The sequence below is a fragment of the Schistocerca nitens genome, chromosome 1 (genome assembly GCF_023898315.1).
Source record: "Schistocerca nitens isolate TAMUIC-IGC-003100 chromosome 1, iqSchNite1.1, whole genome shotgun sequence".
Taxonomy (NCBI): domain Eukaryota; kingdom Metazoa; phylum Arthropoda; class Insecta; order Orthoptera; family Acrididae; genus Schistocerca; species Schistocerca nitens.
The window spans coordinates 298,459,171-298,465,170 of NC_064614.1; positions in this window are offsets into that span (position 1 = coordinate 298,459,171).

The following is a 6,000-nucleotide window of genomic DNA, read 5'->3' on the forward strand; positions in this document are numbered from 1 at the left end:
GACATTGCAAAACATTGAATAAACTGTTCATGAAGACCCCTGATTTACAGTGGGTGAAACTTCTACAGTGTTTCCACTACTGTCCAGAACTTTTTATATGAGACACTCACATAAATGCTGGGATACTGGAAACTGTGTGCAAGATGAGTCCCAAAACAGCTGATGGAGCTGCACAAGATAAACCACATCAACAACACCCGCAAGCTCTTCAGCGACTTGAACTGGGAGGTGACGATTTTCTGAGCTCTATTGTAATTGTAGATGAAATATGGGTTGCTCATTATGCACCAGCGACAAAAAAAGACAGTTGTCATAGTGGCATTATACCAATTTTCTGTCTGATAAAAAATTCAAAACCACTATTTCAGGCAAAAATGTCATCCCCTCAGTGTCTTGAGATCATAAAGACATTCTGATCGAATTTCTTCCTCAGGGGGTGAGCACATTCACAACATTGTGAGATCCTAAAAAACCCCAGAAGGAGCACTCAAAACAAAAAGAGGGGAATGATGACGAGAGAAGTGCTTGTTGCAAACACTCATCCTCATGCAACCTTGGTCGCCAAGGTGCTCTTGGACTCATTTGGTTGGGATGTTTTGAACCACCCTCCACATTCCCCTGACTTGGCACCTTCAGATTATCATCTTGTCACCTCCCTGAAGGCACACATTGGGGGAATTAAATTTTCAGCTGATTAGCAGATGCAGAAAGAGGTTCTGAGGTACAGAAAGGATCTGGCTGGAGAGTTCGAGGAGGACATAGAGAAGCTTGTACCACAGCTCATCACATGCATTGAATGGGTTGGCAATTGTGTGGAAAAATAATCAGCAATATCTTGTATGTTTATTCCTTCTTTCAAATAACCTTCTCTTTAAAAAAAACTCATGTAAAATCTAGTACACTTAATTAATGAACATGCTTTGTAATTATATGCATCATTATGTAAGTCTGCAGGCTTTCGTGGCCGTTGTCACTGAAGTTAAAATCTTCTGGGTTATTAGGCCACGTCATGTTTCTTCTAAAATGATCAACGTTTCGACCCCTCTGCTGGGAACTTCCGCAGGATCTTCTGCTGTCCACTACTGCTAGACCAGTGTTTATAGTTCCTATTGAACTGCAGTGGATTATTTACAATAAACTTATGATAGAATGAATGCTCTATGAACTCCTTAAACATAAATCTACAAGATGATCATGGGTGAGCATCACGTTTTGAGTAATGAAGGCTGTTACCCTAGAACATTATTCCATATGACATAATTAATCGAAAATATATCAACTTACTGATTTCTCTCTCCCCTAGATCTTCAATGAGCATAAGTGCAAATGTGGCCAAAGTAATTTGGTTTAGTAAGAGTTCTAAAATGTGCTTTTCCAGTTCAAATTCTCATCAATATGAAGACTTCAAAGACGTGAAGTTTCCACCCTATTTATTATTTCCTCATTGTGTGTTATGGTTATCATTGGTGTAGTAGATCTAAATGTGTAGAACTGATTGCGTTGTGCTTTTTTAAAATTGAGAGTAAGACCATTCACAGGAAACCAGTCATTGACACTGTGAAGAACATTATTTGCCATTTCTTCTGTTGCTGTGTGTGCATGGATTGATTACAATTCTAGTGTACAAAGGAAGTACTTCTGGTTATTATATATTACACAAAAGATTGTTTACATACATGAGGAACAACAACTGACCTGAGATTGAGTCTTGAGGGAACTCCGTATGTGATTTCTTTGCAGTCAGAGGAATCTCCCCTGATTACATTAGTTGAATTACTAAGTATAACTTTCTGCATTCTTTTGGTTAGATATGACATTGTCCATTGGTTGGCTATATCATAATTTCCATAAAACCTCATATTAGCTTAGAGAATATTGTGATTAACACTGTCAAATGCCTTAGACAGGTCACAGAAAATACCAATGGATGCTGTTTTGTTATTAATTTGGTGAGTGAATGTGTAAATGACATTCTCAGCAGAGCAAATCTATGGAGTACAAACTATGATTTACTGAGGATATTATTGTTGCTCAGGTGGAATACTATTCTAGAATATTTCACCATCTCAAAAATTATGGAAAACGATGTCATTAGTGAAAAAGGTTGGTAACTATTGACATCTCTCCTAGCACCTTTCTTATAGAGGGATTTAATAATGGTGCATTTCAGTCCCTCTGGAAATTAAAGCTGTGTTACAAATAGTAATGATTTTTAAATGGAACTGTATTTGTAGATGCAGGTAACCATTTTGTTTGAAAATACTTGTTTAATAACCAAATTAAGTTACCAATAAGAGATGAACACCAGCTACAATATTTTATATAACTGGGGAAGCAATGGTCTGTTTCGAAGTAATTTCATTTTAAATTTAGCTGGCATATACATGAAATGCATTACGGTATATGCTGATAGTTTATTGTTATTGTACAAATTAAGCTCCTACTATTTGTCTGTCTTTTGTTAATATATTCCTGGACTTGCTTCACATCCCTGAAGATTTTCCTCCTTGGTGGTACCTGTGGACCATGATACATGAATGAACAACTTGTCCACTGAACTGTATCCTATATCACTCAGCTTATGAATGGAGTCAAGAAAATAATTATAGTGTTTCTAGGCTTTCAAAATGCTTTTGATTCAGCACTAAATGTATGACCACAAAATTAAATGTGTTCAAGTGTCATGTATAAACAGGTTAACAACTAAATAAAAACTTTTTAACATAAAGAACACAACACACTATCCAATACTGAGAGCCATCTACCTATGCAAAAGTAAAATTATATATGCCACAGGAAGCAGAAAAGGACCATTACTATTAATGATAATGTCTTAATGACTTCCATTTAATCTGCTTCAGTTCTTTCCATTTCATCTACTTCATAATCTTCAACCCTCTTTTTCTTGGTTAACTCTACTCTTAACTTTCCCAGACCATGCTTCCTTTTCCTCTTCAAATCTGAAAACTGTAGCTGGCCGCGGTGATCTAGCGGTTCTAGGCGCGCAGTCTGGAACCGCGCGACTGCTACGGTCGCAGGTTCGAATCCTGCCTCGGGCATGGATGTGTGTGATGTCCTTAGGTTAGTTAGGTCTAACTAGTTCTAAGTTCTAGGGGAGTAATGACCTCAAAAGTTAAGTTCCGTAGTGCTCAGAGGCATTTTTGAGTTACCGTGAGTGAGAAGTGAGTCAAACGCATCAAAGCGAAACGAAACAAGTACTTCAAGTCTGTTATGTTTCTCATTTCATACTTTCTTTTGTATTTTGGGAAGACTGAGCAAGATGGATTGGGATGCAGTCTGTGTGTTACTTTGGAAAATGGATTTGAGAGTCTAACCAGCACAGTGTTGAGGTACAGGATACATATATATATATATATACATATGTGTGTGTGTGTGTGTGTGTGTGTGTGTGTGTGTGTCCTCTAGCTCGTCAAAGGTTTTATCATGAAAGCTAGGAAGTTTAATTTCTTTTTGTGTGTGCCAGTTGACAACTCAACTCTTCTGATAAAAGGTGAGTGCTCTCCTTTACTCCCCCCCCCTTTTTTTTTTTTTTTTTTTTTTTTTTTGCATCCTGCTAAAACTTCCTTACTTGTATTTCATTTATCTGACAATTTCCATGGGACCATTACGAGCTGGAGATCCTTGGCTGTGAAATGAGGCAGTACATAGTTTACAGAATGCTCATTAGAAAATTTATAAAGAAAAAAAATTAAAGAACCAATAAAACACAAAAAATTATGAGAGAGTATATGAAATAATAACACACAGAAAAAAGCTTTCCACTCCTGTGAGTCCTCACTGGACTATTGTACACCACAAAAGAAGTATTTATTGAACAGAAATCCTCTTATGAATTATATTGGAGAAGAACCTGTTGTCAGCTATTGTCTGTTGTGGAACTTGATTGTTTACTGGATGGCTGATTAAACTGAGGTTCCAGTAGTGAGAAATTCAATATGTTGAAAGTTGCGTGTTATTGAAATGTTATCTGATGTAGAAACAACTGCATAAGAATGATTTTAATTATCATTGCCTGCTCTTTGTTAAAAGAATTTCAAGCAGTCCTTTTCTGGTACAGAGTTTAGAAATAAATAAAATAAAATCTGCACAAAGCAGTTATTTGAGCTACATGGTCCAGTCACATTAAAGTGACAACTGCATACTACATCAATTTGCAATAAACACCCACAGGCAGCAGGTGGCAGCGCTATCAGTGGAGGGTACATAAAACATGTCGAAGGGTGAGCAATTTATCTGACATCCAAAATGGCATGACTATTGGCTTTCAGTCCAAGGGTAGAAACATTTCTGAAATAACTTAAGTTTGTAAACTGTTTGTGTGCTGCCATGGTTAAAGTATACCGTGCATGGCAAAATGGCAATATCCAAAAGTGGCGTTGAGCCAACTGTGTGTCACCATGGCCCATAGGTTACAAGAGTGAATGGCAGCTGCAGAGAAGTATATGGGCGAACAGACATGCAGCTATTGAGCAACTGACCATCCAGATGAACCAAAAGGGCTACCAACAGTGTCTCCTCAATGACCGTTTGTGAACTTCGCTGTGTACGGGCCTCCGCATCAGGCGACGGGGTCATGCACCCATACAGACTGCTGTTCATCAGTGACAAAGAGTGGAATTTGCATGCCAATACCACAACTGGATATCGTAGGAGTGATAGGTGGCATTTTCAGATTAACCACATTTTGTGCTCTATCAAACAGATAGTCATTGGTATCTACAGTACGAAATGTCTGAAAGCGAACACCCTACAACAATTGTTAAAAGTTTCCCAGCTGGAGGAGGGAGTATTTTGACGTGGCAAATGTTTTCATGGCTTTTTAAAGGTGAGCTCATCATTCTGGAAAGCACAATGGACCAACACAAGCATGCATCTAACCTTGGGGGGGCCACATCCACCACTACATGCAGCTTGATTTCCATCGGCATGATGACATCTAGGAGCAGGACCATGATTTGAAGAGCATCCGGATGAGTTTACCATAGTTCCCTAACAACTAAACTCTGTAGGCTTAAACCCAGTCGAGAATCTGAGCAACGACGTCGATTGGGCTGTTCACGCCATGGATCATCAACGAAGAAATGTAGCACAGCTAGCCGCAGCACTAGAGCTGTCATGGGTTCACATCTACAAACATGTAAATACTCTGCAAGCCATTATACAGTGCATGGCGGAGGGTATCCTCTACCACTATTAGTCCTTTTCTTTTCTGTTCCACTCGCAAATATAGCGAGGGGAAAATGACTGTGTATGTGCCTCAAAAGAGCCCTAATTTCTCATATCTTATCTTCAAGATCTTTATGTGCAGTGTATGTTGGTGGCAATAGAATCATTTGGCAGTCGTCCTCAAATGCCACTTTTCTAAATTTTGTCAGTAGTGTTTTTCAAAAAGAACATCACCTTCCCTCCAGGGATTTCCAGCTGAGTTCCCAAAGCCTCTCCATAACACTTATTTGTTGTTCAAACCTACCAGTAACAAACCTAGTGGCCCGCATCCGAATTGATTCACTGTCCTCCTCCTATCAATCTGGTACTGATCCCAAATACACTGGTAGTATTCAAGAATGAGTTGCACCAGTGCCCTACATATGGTTTGCTGTACAGATGAACCACACTTTCATAAAATTCTCACAATAAACTGAAGATGACAATTTGTCTTCCCTACCACAGTCCTCGCATGCTTGTTCCATTTAATACTGCATTGCAATGTTACACCAAGATATTTAAACACTGTGACTGTGTCAAGCAGTACACTACTAATGCTGTATTCAAAAAGTACAGGTTGTTTTTCCTGCTCATCTGAATTAACTTACATTTTCCCACATTTAGAGCTATCTGCCAGTCATCACACTAACTAGAAATTTTGTGTAATTGTATTGTATCTTCCTACAGTCACTCAACCTGTACACTTTACCATACACCACAACATCATCAGCAAACAACAGTAGATTCTGCCCACCCCAGCCATCAAATTATTTA